Source organism: Podarcis pityusensis, assembly GCF_964106645.2.
Source record: "Podarcis pityusensis genome assembly, chromosome: 7".
Classification (NCBI taxonomy): domain Eukaryota; kingdom Metazoa; phylum Chordata; class Lepidosauria; order Squamata; family Lacertidae; genus Podarcis; species Podarcis pityusensis.
In genome coordinates, this window is record NC_138031.1 from 30,056,658 (window position 1) to 30,074,139 (window position 17,482).

The window sequence follows — 17,482 nt, forward strand, 5'->3', positions numbered from 1 at the left end:
CCTGATCACCCACTTTGGCATATTGTAAAGAACACGAAATATACTGTGGAATGTCTGCATTTCCCCCTTTTCCAACTTTCCTACTTAACTCCATTCGGAGTCATGAGAGCTGCTAAGTCAATTCTTCTATACCACTTTTAAAGCAATTAACTTACAAAATGTTAGGGCTAAAATACACTCCCCAAAGACTCCAGGGGTTGCAAAGCTTTCATTTCTTTATTTAAACCATACTTGCTCTGCCTAGTTTTCAGTGTCGTATCAGTGTAGCTCAAAGTGTTCACAGAGGATAATCAAATTTAAGAGAACATTCATTGCACCAGAATCAACATCTTGATTCCTCAGTTTGCTGGGCTCACAAATGAATGCTTAGAACTGGCCGCACCCTGACAGCTGCATTAGCACTGTGTGACAAACATAAATATGCACGGTCTGTGATGCCATTGATACAAGTGGATATGCTACTGCACATTTTTAGGATTAAATTATGTGACAATTTTTGAATTGTCAAAGCCAATGGGGATTTCTAAGTTGATATTCTATTTACTATTACATCTGAACTTTACTATAAACATCTGAAACTTCCGCAGTAGTAGTTCTAGGCTGGGTGACTTCAAGTGCTCTAAATAAGAAAGCAAAGAAGGAGTTCAAAAACTTTGGGTTGTTTATTTCAGTGTCTGGTTAGTGAGAACACTCTTGGCTAAGACCCTCTGTCTCCCTACTAGGGCCTAAGATGACCCACACATCATGCTCATTATTATTAATCAATTTGTATAGATAACTATGCCATAACCGAAATAAATTTTAAAAAATGTCCAGTAGCACCTTAGAGACCAACTAAGTTTGTTCTGGGTATAAACTTTCATGTGCATGCACACTTCTTCAGAGCCGCATGAAATGGAAGTCCATCAAGCTCACAATTTTTTAATTTATTTCGATTGTGTCAGACCAACACTGCTACCTACCTGAATCTATGCTATAACCATCACACTTACCCTGGGCTGAAATTCTAGGTAATCCAAAGGAATAACATATGACCAAATCCAAAGGAATAACATTGTGGGGTAGAAGTGGAAGTGGGGTAGAAGTGGAAGGATCATTAGGCGCGAGTGATCATGCTCTTCTGAAGTTTACTATACAGCGGAAAGGAGCAGCCAAGCATACTAGGACTCAATTTCTTGACTTTAAGAAAGCCGACTTCATAAAACTTAGGGAAGTGCTGGGTGAGATCCCATGGACAGATGGAGCAGATGGAGGAGCAGGATCCAAGGAGGAGTCTGAATCAGGAGAGGGAGAGGAACAGAATGGAAAAAAATCGGAGGAAGAAGAAGAAGAACAGGAAGAAGAAGAGGTAGACACATTATAAGGAAATAAACTAAATTTATTTAATTGGAAGACACTATGGCGTTAAAATTATGGAATTGGAATATTAATGGGATTAATGATAAGAGGAAACGAAACGAAACTGAACAATTTTTTTAAAAGAAAAACTTGGACATTATATGTTTACAAGAAACTCATGTGGCAAAAAGACACAGGAAAATTCTGATCAACAAAAGACTTGGGAATGAATTCATATCCTCGGATAAAGAGAATAAAAGGGGAGTTGTCTTATATATCAAAAACAAAATTGAATCTCATCAAATATTCAAAGATGAAGAAGGAAGAATTATAGCAGTCCAAATCAAATGGCAAGGCGAAAAATTAATAATTGTTGGGATCTATGCACCAAATGGAAATAAGACTGATTTCTATAAAGTATTGGAGGAAAAACTATTTGAATATATGGATCAGAAAATTATAATAATGGGAGACATGAATGGAGTGGTATCATTGGAAACGGACAGACTAAGGGATGTAATGAACAAAGAAGGGAAATTGCCTAAGACATTTTTTACGATGACGAAGAACTGTAATCTGATTGCCATTTGGAGACTTAGACACCCATTGGAGAAACAATTTACGTATTACTCAGAACCGAATCAGTCAATGTCAAGAATAGATCAAATATGGGTATCAAACGAACTGACTCCAAGAATCCAACAAATTGAAATACAAGCCAAAGTAATCTCAGATCATAATCCAATAAGAATGGAGTTAAAAGGTTTTGAGGAAAGAACTTTTAGATGGAGAATGAATGATAACTTGTTGGATGATCAGAAGGTTGTTGAAAAAGCACAAAAGAAACTATCCAAATACTTTTTGGACAATATCAACAAAGGTACTAAGATGAACATAGTTTGGGACGCAAGCAAAGCAGTTATGAGAGGTTTTTTTATCCAGCAGAACTCATTGAAGAATAAAAACAAGGAAAAAAAGAAAAAAGAGATTCTAAGGCAGATTATGGACAGTGAGCAAAAATTGATCAAAAAACCAAACAATTTGAAAATAAAGCAGGAAATCAAGACTCTCCAAACTCAATTTGCAATGATAATAAATAAGGAAGTCGAATGGAACATTAAAAGGTTAAGGCAGAAAAACTTTGAGTTCGCTAACAAATCAGGAAAATGGCTTGCGTGGCAACTTAAAAAGAGAAAGGAGCAGAGCATAATCAACAAAATTAGGATAAACGGCGAAGAGACAGCTAATCCGAAAGAAATTAGGAAAGGATTCTTGGACTTTTACAGACAACTATATAGAAATATAGAAAGGAACAACATGAAAAAAATAGAAAGATATCTAAAAGATAAAATGGTGCAGAAGATCCCGACAGATCAAAAAGACCAGCTGAATGCCCCAATAGAAAAAGAGGAAGTAAAAGAGGTGATAAAAGAGCTGAAGAGAGGGAAAGCTCCGGGACCTGATGGATTTACATCTAGTTATTATAAAGAAATGAAAGACGTGTTGATGATCCCTCTGATGGAAGTTATGAACAACATTTTAAAGGAAAGAGATATCCCAGAAACATGGAAAGAAGCATATATTACATTGATTCCCAAACAGGATTCGGATCTAACTCAAGTTAAAAATTATAGGCCTATCTCACTATTGAATACGGATTATAAGATATTTGCGGGAATATTAGCGTTGAGATTGAAAAGGATATTAACAAGACTTATACATAAGGATCAAGCAGGTTTCCTACCAGGCAGACAAATGAAAGATAATATAAGAAATATAATTAATGTTTTAGAATATCTGACTGCTAGGAATGATAAGCAGGCAATTTTAATGTTTGTGGATGCTGAGAAGGCCTTTGACAATGTTATATGGGAGTTTATGTTGAAAAATTTAGAATACATGAAGGTGGGGAGAGAGTTTTTCAATGGTATAAAGGCAATCTATACAGAACAGAGAGCAAAATTGATAGTTAACAATGTTATTACTGAAGATATAAAAATATCTAAAGGAACAAGACAAGGTTGCCCACTTTCGCCATTGTTATTTATAACGGTCCTGGAAGTCTTTTTGAATGCAATTAGACAAAATAAGCAAATAAAAGGGGTGACAGTAGGTCAAAATGAGTATAAAGTTAAAGCCTTTGCCGATGATCTGGTAATGACTATGGAAGAACCAATAGAAAGTGTAAAAGAGGTATTGGACGAGATGGAACAATTTGGAAAGGTAGCTGGATTTAGATTGAATAAGAGAAAGACCAAACTGATTGTAAAAAATATGGAACAAACTAAGATTGAAATAATGCAGCAACAAACGGAGATAGAGGTGGTGAAAAAGGTAAAATACTTGGGAATTTGGTTATCATCTAAGAACATTGATTTGTATCAAAACAACTATATTCCGGTTTGGAAGGGAATAAAGAAGGATCTGGAGGTGTGGGGCAGAATGAAACTATCCTTTTGGGGAAGAATATCTATGATAAAGATGAGCGTACTGCCAAAGATGTTATTTCTATTTCAGACTATACCCATTATAAAGGGTATAGGAATCTTTAAAGAATGGCAAAGAGTGATTTTAAGGTATATCTGGCAGGGGAAGAAGCCAAGAATAAAATTTAAGTTATTGACGGATGTAAAAGAAAGAGATGGCTTCGCCCTGCCAGATCTGAAATTATATTATGAAGCAGCTTGCCTATGTTGGTTAAAAGAATGGATAAAATTAGAAAACAAGGAATTATTAGATCTCGAAGGTTATGATAACAGATTTGGTTGGCACGCGTATTTATGGTGTGACAAGAAGAAAGTTCATAAAGGCTTTGGAAACCACATCTTCAAGAGCTCTTTAATAGAAGTATGGGATAGATACAAAAATATATTGGAGCCAAAAGTCCCACACTGGTTGTCTCCGCTGGAGGTAATGAGCGTTAAGAAAATTAATATGAGAGGTAAATGGAGTACATATGGTGAATTGGTAATTAAAGAAGGAGGAAAATGGAAACTGAAACCATTTGAACAAGTTAAAGATCATGTATATGATTGGTTGCATTATTTTCAAGTAAATGAAATGTTCAAAAAAGATCTGAAAGAAAAGGGATATGTAGAAAAAGAATCTAATTTTCAAATAGTTATAATAAACAATGAATACAGTGGTGCCCCGCAAGACGAATGCCTCGCAAGACGGAAAACCCGCTAGACGAAAGCCGCTAAGCCGCTTATCAGCTGATCCGCTAAGCCGCTTATCAGCTGATCCGCCAAGCCGCTTAACAGCTGATCCGCTAAGCCGCTAAGCCGCTTAACAGCTGATCCGCTAAGCCGCTTATTAGCTGATCAGCTGATCCGCTAAGCCGCTTAACAGCTGATCCGCTAAGCCGCTTATCAGCTGATCCGCTAAGCCGCTTATCAGCTGATCCGCTAAGCCCGCTAAGCCGCTAATAGCGCTAATCCGCTAAGCCGCTAATGGGCTTGCTTCGCAAGACGAAAAAACCGCAAGACGAAGAGACTCCCGGAACGGATTCTTTTCGTCTTGCAAGGCACCACTGTATAAAACTCTGTCAAAAATGTATAAGATGTTGTTGGGATGGCATACGAAAGATGAAGAGGTTAAATCGGTAATGATACAGTGGGCAAAAGATTTTGGGTATAACATTCAATTTGATGAATGGGAAAAATTGTGGAAAGAGAATATAAAATTTACTGCATGTATGACATTGAAAGAAAATGTTATGAAAATGTTTTACAGATGGTACATCACACCTGTAAAGTTAACAAAGATGTATAAGATGTGTAACAAATGTTGGAAATGTAAAGAAAAAGAAGGGACGTTTTTTCATGTGTGGTGGGAATGCAAGAAAGTGAAAAGCTTTTGGGAAATGATATATAATGAAATGAAAAAAATGTTAAGATATACTTTTGTAAAAAAACCGGAGGCTTTTCTTTTAGGGATTGTAGGAAAGGATATAAGAAGAAAAGACTATAAACTCTTCCAATATGCAGTTACGGCAGCCAGAATCTTGTTGGCCCAGAAATGGAAACAAGAGGAAATACCGACGATAGAAGAATGGAGACTGAAATTGACAGACTATGCGGAATTGGATAAATTAACTGGGAAAATCAGATACACCAAAGATCATCCTTCTTTGGAGGTCTTTAAGCAGAGGCTTGACAACCATATGTCAGGAGTGCTCTGATGGTGTTTCCTGCTTGGCAGGGGGTTGGACTCGATGGCCCTTGTAGTCTCTTCCAACTCTATGATTCTATGATTCTATGACCCAAAATGTGTGTGTGTGTGTGTGTGTGTGTGTGTGTCATTGACTTGATTTGTATTCTGAAATTCATTGTCTTTGTATACTAGGTAGGCAGGCACTCTTTGTGTTTAGTTTAAATGACAGCTTAAAGCACTTCTATTTACACAAGCTTACCCAAATTAATGTGGCTCTGATCTTTGCGTTTTATGTGCACTGCTTTGAGAATGTTTTTGATTTAGTAGTATAGAAATTGAAGTACAAAACAAATATGTTCAGATTAGTATTGATCTAATCTATAGAATTGCAAGACTTGTGTCCCTTGTCCCTCCCCCCATTACTAACAATTAGATTAAATATTTTACTACTCAGGTAATGTGCAGGAGACAGTGTGGGATAGTTGACAGTGTTGAACTTGGATCAGGGAAATCCAAGTTCATATCAGTGGTCAGCCATATAATTCACTGAGTGATCTTACATCAATTCCATCATAGCTTCCCTCACATATTTGTTATAAAGTTAAGATTGATGAGAGATAACAGACATGCCACTCTGAGCAACTTGGAAGATAAAAATTAAATAAATACATATTCTAAGATTATGTTAAGAACAATAACTTTAAGGTGTTTGCTATTAATCTCCTTGTTCCAAAGAAATTCAACTTACAAAGAAAGCCTATGAATGTTTCCTTGAAAGTCCCACTGTGTTCAGTGAGGCATAAAGGTAAAGGTAAAGGTACCCCTGCCCGTACGGGCCAGTCTTGACAGACTCTAGGGTTGTGCGCTCATCTCACTCTATAGGCCGGGAGCCAGCGCTGTCCACAAACACTTCCGGGTCACGTGGCCAGCGTGACAAGCGGCATCTGGCGAGCCAGCGCAGGACACGGAATGCCGTTTACCTTCCCGCTGGTAAGCGGTCCCTATTTATGTACTTGCACCCGGGGGTGCTTTCAAACTGCTAGGTTGGCAGGCGCTGGGACCGAGTGACGGGAGCGCTCCCCACCGCAGGGATTCGAACCGCTGACCATACGATCGGCAAGTCCTAGGCGCTGAGGTTTTACCCACGGCGCCACCTGCGTCCCTCAGTGAGGCATACTCTCTAGTAAATGTGCTTAGAGTTTTATTCATAGGGTGTTCTGGTTTTGCTGTGTTTGTGATTCCATTATACTTTAATGGAACTGCACCTCACTTGTTGAAACTTATCCAGAGGTTACTGGAATATCTCTATCATCTGGTTAGAATTTCATTACAAAAGAGGAGGAATGGACAAACCTGTCAATTTTCCACTCATAAGTTCAATTGTCCACAGCAGTTTGTAATTTAAAAAAAAAATCATTATGAAATTTCTCCTAATTCTCTTGTATGTAGTTTTGCCTAATATGCCTATTTTTGCAAAGCCATTTTTACGCTTTGCCCTAGAATATACATTTTTATACACAATGTTATGCCCATTGCTTGGAAGCAGAACTGTATTGCAAAAGTCAAAGAGATACAGATTTCAAAGGAATGCTGTGTTTTTGTCCACCTATTGTTTTGGAAAATATTGAATAGGTAGGTCCACCTTTAAATGAAAACTTAATTGAAAATCTTCCCCATATATAAGTGGTAGTAAAGAAAATGGCATCGGGATATATATCCCCCCCCCCCCGTTAATATATAAATAGAGCAATTTCATTTCTGCCATGCTTATCAAATTTATTGCCAAGTACATATAACTTGGCTGAAATAACTAAGGGAAATCAGAATGGAGATCTTGCTCTTATTACCCAAGAGAGACACTGCCGTCTGCCTGGGTTTTGATAGCTGTAGTTGTTTGTATTCACTTAATCAAAAACAATAAATTCCCAGGGAAAAGAAATACCAGGTTTTGTCATTCTCCTTGTAGGAGAAGGGAAGAGTTAAAATTGGTGAACATGGGACAAAAGAAAGATTAGTCTTCTTTGATAAATGTCAGGTTTTTCATACTTACAGCCAGTTTTAAAATGATTGATTGATTTTATTTATTATATTTCTATGCTTCTTTTCATTCACACAAATTGCAAAGAGGATTACTAACAATAAATAACAATAACATAATTGTTGTTGTTTAGTCATTTAGTCGTGTCTGACTCTTCGTGACCCCATGGACCAGAGCACGCCAGGCACTCCTGTTTTCCACTGCCTCCCGCAGTTTGGTCAAACTCACGTTCGTAGTTTCGAGAGCACTGTCCAACCATCTCGATAACAGAACAGAACATCACAAATACAAAATAAATTGTATAGAATAATTAACAAATTATCAGTAAAACAATTAAAGTCTACAAAACACTATTAACAAAACAAATAAGCTAAACAGCACAATTACAATTCACAAAGTACCGTATTTTTCGCCCTATAAGACGCACCGGCCCATAGGACGCACCTAATTTTTTTTGGGGGGGGAATAAAGAAAAAAAATTATTCCCCCCCCAGCCGTGGGGGAAGCCCGAGCTTTTAAAAACGCACTTACCATAGTTTTTAGAGGAGAAAAGGATATCTGCCCGAAGCGCGGGGCGCTCTGCTTCAGAGCGCCCCGCGCTCCGGGCAGCAGGCTGCTCTCCGCAGCCTAGGGAGCCCTGCGGGAACTCCTGCAGGGCTCCCTAGGCTGCGGATATCTTCCCAAAGCGCGGGGCGCCCCTCTCGCTCTCCAAGCTTCACCGAAAGCCTGCATTCGCCCCATAGGACGCACACAGATTTCCCCTTCATTTTTGGAGGGGAAAAAGTGCGTCGTATAGGGCGAAAAATACGGTACTGCAGCAGTCATAATTTATAAAACAAAATTAACAACATTAACAAATTAGCAACCCAAAAATAAACTAAGCACTGTTGAATTCATGCGCACATTCTCCCCATCCCCATGACTCATTATCTTCTTTTAAATTAACCTTGTTGGCAACCAGGGGCGGGGGGGGGGGAGAGAGCTACATTGAACTAAAAGGATTGCTTAATGTATGATAATTCCGTGCCCTGGGTTACTCCGATGTCTTATATACCCCAGGGGATAGTAATGTAAAGCAAAGATGGGGAAAAGGGAAACTTTTGAAACAATCCTTCCTCTATTTTACACAATGGAAAGTTTTAAAGGAAGTTTCAGAGAGATCTGATTCTAAAATAACATAAAATTGCACAATTGATGACACAATCTGTAAATTTAGCGGCTTTGAAATTCTATTAGTACATCATATAGGAAATACTGGGATAGATGGAGCAAGGCAGCCTGTGTAGTCAAAATGGTGCCATCCATGCACAAGAGAGGTATTAGCAGGCATGCTAGAGGGGAGTCTCAAGGTTTTCAGGAGTAACAAGCAATTTTAGGGTAGGAAAGCCCTACAGTGAGGGGCGATACCCAAACCAGCCCAATGTGTACTAAGCATGCTCATTGGGTGTGGAATGACTTTGTGGGGCAGGGGATGGGGACAGAAAAACAGAGATACAGGGGGAATGAGTTGGAGTATTCTGGAAGAAGGTATGGCTGGCTGGCTGGAACTTGAACAGGAACACTTAGCAGTGAGCACTTTGTTATGGGTCCCAGGGGTATTATATTAATCTTTAGAAAGGTTGCCAGGAAATATCACTGCAAAACAAATGTGAACCTTCCTTTCCTCTGAGAAACATGATTAGTTTCATGAAAACCCGTTTTGTCCAGTGTAATTCAAGTACAAATTTCAGCTGATTAATTTGGCCAAATTGGAAAGACAGTAAGTTTCGTGATGCAAATAAGTGATCCAGAGGATAAATTCAGGTACATGTAGGAGCGTTCATGAACTCAGCTGAACTTGTACCATTTATTTGCTTGTTGTTTTTTTTACCCATGGAACAGCTGCTCCCTTATGTGCTGCATGAGCTGCTTTGGAATATCTCTTGTGCTTCAAAGGTGACTTACAATCTAACATGATGCACTGCTGACTTGCGAGGGCCATAGCATCTCCTTTGCATGCAGAATGCTCCAAGTTCAATTCCTGGGCTGAAAAGGACTCTTTTCATGAACCCTGGCAAATCACTACCTGTGCTGGTCCCGTGGGCTAACCGAGAGGCGAGGTCCGAGTCCAGTCAAAGGTGTAGTATGGAGGTAGTCCGTAAAAGTTGAAGCTGGATGCAGGGCAGGTAGTTGGGTGAGGTCAGGAGCTCCAGCAGGACAGGGTTCAGGCAGGAACTGTCAACCAATGAAGTTGCTCCTGCAACTTGGGACTGGAGCTGGCTGGCTTTTATCTGCCCCAAGGCACAGGGCAGCCCCGATCCTCAGGTGACTCGCCTCTCCTGGCCTGGAGGTGAGCACTCCTCCTGCGGGAACTTAGTTCCCTCCGCCTCTCTGCCCTGAGCCTCTGCAGCTCAGGAGAGGCTGGAGGGTTACCGGACCCAGAGGCAACCTCAGCTTCCTCTGCCGGGGCTGAGAGTGGAGCACCTGCAGGCAATGGGTCCTCCACCCCCTCAGGAGCCCGAGCAGACTCAGCTGGTGCCTGCACCTGAGGACCCAGCACAGATGAGGACCCTTCGGGCTTATGCCCCAGCCCCGGCTCAGCTGGTTCTGGAGGCGGGGAATCCTGTGCAGGCTGGGATTCTTCAGGTTCAGCATCCGAATCCCAGGCCATCACACTACCAGTTAGTGCACACAGTACACAGCTAGATGGACTAATCTTCTGACTTGGCATAAGACAAGTTCTTGTGTTTCTATGATTTGATGAAAGGAAACAGCGGCGTAGCTAGCCGCTCGGGTGCCGGGTGCAGCGTGCGCGTCCTGCAGCCGGGGTGGGGTGAGTTGCCCATGGGGGCAGGGCACGCTGCGTGGAGCCTCCCCTTCAGCTGTAGGGCAGCTGAGGGAGAGGCAGAGGGCAGACACAAGTCCCACACTGCCGTTTTAGGCAGCGTGGAGCCGGAAGGCGCCTAAGCCACCACATCACTCCCAGGAGAGACGCGTGGTTCAGGCACGCTGCAGGTCACACGGTAAGTGCCAGCCTCTGCAGTGTGGTGCCCAGTGCCAGCCGCGTTTTGTTACATTTGTTGACTGAACTAAAAGTGAGCCCATTTTTTTTAAAAACTCACATCTTTGTCATTTTGTCAGCCCCCTCAGGGATGACACCCGGGCGGACCGCACCCCCCGCACTCCCTTCCTCCGCCACTGAGGAAACTTACCAATTTATTCACAAGGTCTTCTTTTCGTTTTGAAAGGCTTCTCACTTTGTAGTAAATAAATTACTTTACAATATCCTGTTCAAGAAAGAGATGCTGCTCAGTAGTGATGCAGGGAAGGTTCCCTCCCCCCCCCCCATCTTTTGACTACTCTTTCTTGTTTTGTTGCGGTCCAGAAACAATTGCACATGCTTAAACTCTATTACGATCACTGTGACTTAAGTGTATTGGATGGACTGTACTGTGTGTTTAAGAAGATTAATGGAAGATATTCCGTTCAGAATTACGATAGAGGGTTTTGGGTTTTTTTAAAAAATGCAACTGAAAGCAGGAAGGGTGGAGGAGGGTAGAAGTAGTAGCAAAATAACCACAAACAGATGTGAAGCCATCATCCTGCATATTTTGCACACAGTTAAATGATGTGTGTTACATGAGTCACATTGTAAGCTACTTGACAATAAGCAGACAGTCTTTATTATTTATTTTTTGTGTGTGCAGATATAGTTAATTACAAAGTCAGGGAATAGAACAGTTGGTGAGCTTTAAAAATAAATAAATAAATAAATAAATAAATAAAGCCGCAAACTGAGACTCTAAAAGGATAATCCTCTTATTCCTGTGAGTTGCTTTTATTATACGTTACAGTGGAATAATAGAAATGGGATGGCAATCTCTCTAGATATTTGCTCTTGGAAGACTTAAAAAACACTGTTGGTATTTTTACAGAGGCCTTTGACAGTGTTGTTTGGATTACTAACCACACAGAAGTATTCTAAAGGCAGGAATCAAGTGTGCATTTTATATTTATTTTGTCCACCGCTAGGAGTACTGCTAGACTTCATTTAAATTCATAATCCATTTTATGCATGTCTGAGGCTCAAGACATGGTAATGGGAGGTCTAGACAGGGATTTAACAATATTTTGAATAACTGGCAGCATAGTTATAAGTGAAGAGATCTCTCTTTCTAAAATATCCATACTTCAAAGGCATTCTTCAATACACAGATCACAATAATGGTGAGATTTACAACAACAAAAGTATGGTTGTTATCTGTGAGGTTATTTAGGGATATACAGAAACCTCTAGCTAAAGCAGCTGCCAGTGCCTCAGGCTTTGAAGTTAGTGCTTTGGGTTTGCTCATCCTGAAAAAGCAGCATTTGGAAGGCTGCTAGCTATCTCGTGCAAGTATACAGGGCTGAGGTTTCTTAGGGTGAATGTTATCCGACAGAAACTTTACTGCAGGTCTCCTAGTGCCTTAGGAGTGCCTTAGTTCTAAGCCCCTAATCCTGAAGTAAGGCACTCTTGAATGAAGGCCTTTGACTAACCATATGTTTTTGCTTATGGAAGTGGATCAGTGGAGAGTGTTTGTTTCAGAGCTCCAGTGATGGAATTCAAACCCCGTAACAGCTATGACTGCAAGGCAGGTTCGCTTCCCCTTTTCATCCACTCCACAAATTGATTTATTCATATGGCTGTGGATAGTAAAGCACTTTGCATACAGGAGTTCTATTACAGTTCTATTAAAGTCAGACCATTGGGCCATCTAGTCATAGCTGTCAATGCTTCCCTTTTTAAAAGGGAAATTCCCTTATTCTGAATAGGATTCCTTGCAAGAAAAGGGAAAAGTTGACAGCTATGCATCTAGCTGAGAATTGTCTACATTGACTGGCAGTGGCTCTCCAGGGTTTTTCAGGTAGGCATTTCCCCAGCCCTTCCTTGAGATCACTTCCTGGGGATCTTGCAAGGCAAATACTCTACCGCTGAGCTGTGACCCTTTCCAATATAATGGATCCATGTTTGTAAGCTTGGGTGTTCACTTTCGCCTTCAGAATGGTTTTACTGCTCTTGGTGGGAAAGGTACTCTCAAAGGTCACGTGGTGGAGAGTCCAATAGCCTGATTTGGTCCATCTACAAGTTTTTCATCTAAGAAGCTCCACCAAGTGCTTCTTCCCCATGGGAACTCCTGAGGAGAAAAGCACAGCAAATTGCATGATGACTTAAGTGTTCACGAGCCATTAAGCCAGTCCTTGTACCTGATTACAACTTCCCCAGTTGACAAGCTGCTGCTGTGTATTACGTTCTGCTAAACAAAAAGGTTGCTTGGCAACCATGTTGCTCTTATCTTAGTGCAAGTTACTTGAGTATGCTGCAGTCTTTGGCCAGTTTTGCAGCACTTGTAAAACCGCAAGCATTGGGGTGAAACATATATAGTAGGGTATATAACCAGTCTGAGTTGATGGGGCTGTCAGTGGCCTGTTGTGTCTCATCATTGCACAATGAGATCAGAACCTGAGCAGAATCACCAATTCTAACCACTAGAAAACCCCTTAGAGCTTTCAGGAATCCATCAGATTCCATTTGTTTCCAGGACTACCTGAATTCCCCACCACCATCTGCAGAGGTGAGTTGTTGTTGTGAGTCCAAAGCTCACCAGAAACTGGCATGTCATAGAACTGAATCAAAGAACTATACAGTTGGAGGCATCCCAAGGCTCATCTAGTCCAACAGTCTGCAATGCAGGAATCTCAGCTAAAGAATCCCTGACAGAGGACCATCTGACCTCTGTTTAAAAACCTCCAAGGTAGCGAACTGGATTGTACAACTCTTCCATCCCCCCCCCCCCCATCAGAACACCCATCTCTGCTATTGGAACAAAGATGAAAGCCTGGGTATGGCTTGCTGAATGTGGTGGACCAATAACCACTCGAGTTAGCCCCATGGAAACCATGATGTCCCAAGCCAGCTGTTCAGAGAGGCTCAGCATGAACATGGAAATCACCCAAGGCTATTTTCCTGGGTGACCTTCCTGGGGTGCAAGCCTGGGCAGTATGTATGGAAGTCCTAGGCTGCCTGCCCCAGACAACAAGACCTCCTCTCAGCCTTGCTGAAGTGGTCCAAAGGAAAACAGAGCAATACATTTGACACCAGCTGTCTTAGGGACTCCACTCCGGATTTGTGTAGGGTTTCCTCCTTAGCCTATTCTTCTCCAGAAGATATCTCACAAGGCAGCAGAGGTTTAGGATCAGAAACTTAGCAGGAATCTAAGAACACTGGATGTTTCCTGACACTGAATCAAGCCATTGGTTCACCTAGCTTAACATTGTCTACATTGACTGGTAATGGCACTCCAGGGTTTCAGACGGGATTCTTTCCCAGCCCTACCTAGAGGTGCCTGGGACTGAACCTGGGACCTTCTGCATGCAAAGCAGCTGTTCTACCGCTGAGCTGCATCCCTTCCCCTTAGGAAAGCCTGCCTTAGCATTATTCCTGGCAGAGTCTTCCTGACTGGGTTTCCCCACATTCTGTAGCACCTACAAATAATAGCAATCATTTATTATTTATATCTGGGTTGCCCCAGCCACTCTGGGCGGCTTCCAGCATAATATAAAAACACAACGAGACATCAAACATTTAAAACATCCCTATACAGGGTGCCTTCAGATGTCTTCTAAGTGTCTTATAGTAGTTTATCTGTTTTACATCTGACTGGAGGGTGTTCCACAGTGCAGGCTCCACTACCGAGAAGACCCTCACTGCCTGGTTCCCTGTAACTTCACTTCTCGCAGGAAACCTCCAGAAGGCCCTCAGAGCTGGACCTCAGTGTCCAGGCTCAACAATGGGGTTGAATACGCTTCTTCAGGTATACAGGGTCGATGCCGTTTAGGGCTTTAAAGGACAGCACTGACACTTTGAATTGTGCTCGGAAATGTACTGGGAGCCAGAGCAGACCCTTTAGGACTGGTGTCATATGGTTCCAGCGGTCACTCACAGCCAGCAGTCTAGCAGCCACATTCTAGATTAGTTGAGTTTCTGAGTCACCTTAAAAGGTATCCCTATGAAGAACACATTACAGTAGTCCAAAGATGGGTGCAGCGATGTAGCAAGAGCTAGATGAGCATCTGAGGCAGATTTGACTCTGACAAGAAGTCAGCATGATTCTTCCTGAGTAATAGACGTTTGGCAAAGGGTTTCTCAGAAAGCAGATTTCTTGTCACTCAGTATTTGGAACAGGAACATTGTGTGGCTGCCAAGTTCTTCCCAGCTTTCTTCAGCAGACTGAAATGGACTAGGAGTGACAAATTCAGGGTTGACCTCACCACGATGTAATGTGAAGCAGTCTACCTCAGGTGGCAAATTCTAAGCAATATGTGTGTGTTTTTTCTTTATATGGGATGTATGTGGGTGTAATTTGTAAAAAGAATTCCAGTCTAGAGCAGAGGAGTGTAATTTATATTTTTTTTTTGCTTGAGGTGTTAAAAAATAGAAAAGAAAACCCTTCAGGACCCACCTCTAATCCCAGTTTCATGTGTGCAACTAGTGTTGTCTCTGTTTCAACCTTCTCATTCAGATCCAAAAAAAAGATGCAGTCTTTTATTCTCCCAGCAAAATCATGGTGAACCTTAATTAGTCAGTATTTATACAGCACCATGTAAATATAAAATGCTTTTGACATCTCAATTATTATAATTACCATGTGAAATTTGTTTGAAGCTCAGATTTGGAAAAGAGCAAAGCTTTCAAACTGCATTTTCCTTGAAATGTGTTCAGAGCTTATCTCTTTTCTCCCTTGAAAATAGAAAATGTTAAGTTTCTGCCACCCAGCCCTGGAAAGGTCAAATCCAACTGTTTGGAGGAGTTCCTCCCCCCCTCCCAAAAAAACCTTGAGTTCTGTGGGTGTGTTTAGTCACAGTGGGTAAATCTGCAAGCGAAGCAGGACACACAGACTCTGAGATCGATTCTGCCTGTTCAGCAGATGGCTTGACACAATATGCTGCACTGCACGCCTGCTGAGTCCTAAAGGCAAATGTGCCATAAGTAACCTTGCCATAAGCCTGTTAATGCAAAGGCAATTTTCTATTTTAAACTCTGTAAAGCTCCCCCTTTGTTTGCCGCCTGTCTGTTTACAGAAGCTGCTGTACAAGAGCATAGCAGATTGTTTGCTCTAATAATACGACTAAGCCCTAAGGTCAAACTGCACTTCCATTTATCCCACACAAAATAGTGATACTTGTTGCTTATCACATGACGAGTGTGCTGAGTTGTACTGAAAATGTCTGAAAGCAGCACATAAGCGCTCGGGCAGATGGGGGTAGGGGAGACTACCGCCTGCCTTTTATTCCGGGATGGGTTTGTGTGCCACTTAATGGCACAAGAGGCTTCTAAGTTGGTTAACAAAATTAAAAAGTCAGTTACACAAAGATTAAAACAGAAACATCCATAATTAAAACACTGTGAACAAGTCATGTCTCCAGGTATCAGCAGGAGCAACTAGTGATTCAGTTCTGAGCATCTTTGACATACAGTTCAGGTTGCTGGACTGCTTTACATAGCTAAAGTCACTACAGTGGAGCCAGCTTGCCATCCAATTAAAATACTTCAAGAGAAGCAAATGTACCATAAAGGTATTACCTTGCAAGTACCATAAAGTAAAATGGCCTTGAAACTAATCACAGCAGACAGAAGGATATTTTAACTGTCAAGATGATGTTTGAAGTGTCGCTTGCAAAATGACAAGTAGTGTTCTAGCTATATAGTGTCAGTGTAGATTCCAAGCCTTGCATGCACATTATTTAATAAAGATGAGCCAAATTTCTGTAAGTTTCCTGTTGCATCTCAGACTTTGGGCAGGATCTTCTGCTAGCAGGTTATGTGAGTTGCGATACACTTGAGAGAGTGTCCTCTAACTTTTGTCAAAATATTGGGTACTAGGCAGTTGAAAAAGATCTGTATAATGCAAGCTGTGCACTCCCTGAGCTAGTCTAAAAGGACCAAGCTTGGTAGAGCTTCTCAACCATACTGAGAAAAGGTTAACATAAGAAGGTAAGACCATAATAAGAACAGCCTGCTGAATCAGGCCAATGGCTCATCTCATCCAGCATTCTGTTTTCACAGTAGCCAATCAGACACACTTGGGAAGTCGGCAAGCAGGACATGAGCTAAGCAGCACTCTGCCCACCTATGATTCAGCAACTGGTATAGTGGAGGTAGAACACAGCCACTGTGCCTAGTAGTTCAAGTAGTTCTTTATACATTCTGTGTAAACCAGCATCTTCCAGGGCATCTAACTATGGGTCAGGACACGATTGCTAATAGTGTCTTGCGGAACCCTGCTCATCCTGTTCTGAAGGAACATCTGCCATTTATCAAGCTCTATGTTTCCCTTCCTTATTTTTAAAAAATGCAGCGCTTATTTTTTGCTACCTTACTTGAAAAGTTGGAATATGTAGAAATTTAGCCAGTCTGAACAGAAAAGAACAGAGGGCCTTAGCAATGATGAGTTTGAAACTGAGTATTAACTGGCTGCAGCTACCCAAGTCAGGGGGCTATTGTGTCTTGAGTGTTTATAACATTTGTTCATGCTTATTCCTTTTTCGTCCCTCGAATTTTGTGGGGCTCTCTCTTAAATGTTTGATTGCAAAATTCCAGACCCTTCTCATCTTGGGCCATGTGAATCTGACTGTGAGCTAGCACAGTCTATTACTTGGTGATGTGCATACTTAACAGGAGACCTTATCCAAACAGAAGTCTTAAGTGCAGTTCCATGTAAGATTCAATCAGTTTCTAAGAAAGTATGATAGGATATGTGTGTGGCTGCTATTTTGGGTTTATCAGATTTGGAAATTCACTTGCCATGCAAAATGTTATGAAAAGTCTCTCCATGTCCCCTTTTCATAATTATTAAGAAAAGTAACCCAGTTATGTTTGGAAGGAGTGATGCTTTAGCTGTGAAGATTTCCAGTATTATATTAGTAGCAGATTAT

General features: G+C 41.3%; 2 protein-coding genes across 9 annotated transcripts in view; one reads left to right on the forward strand and one right to left on the reverse strand.

The window, feature by feature from the left end:
* Nucleotides 1-6,332, reverse strand: part of LOC308481351 (myelin P2 protein-like) — a 215,637-nt gene extending 209,305 nt beyond the window's left edge. Inside the window, exon 1 of the mRNA XM_081013697.1 lies at nt 6,315-6,332. The gene's annotated coding sequence lies outside the window, so the exon portion shown is untranslated. The remainder of the gene's footprint in view (nt 1-6,314) is intronic.
* The window catches only part of PAG1 (phosphoprotein membrane anchor with glycosphingolipid microdomains 1), a 102,742-nt gene that overhangs the window by 59,828 nt on the left and 25,432 nt on the right, over nt 1-17,482 (forward strand). The window lies entirely within an intron of this gene.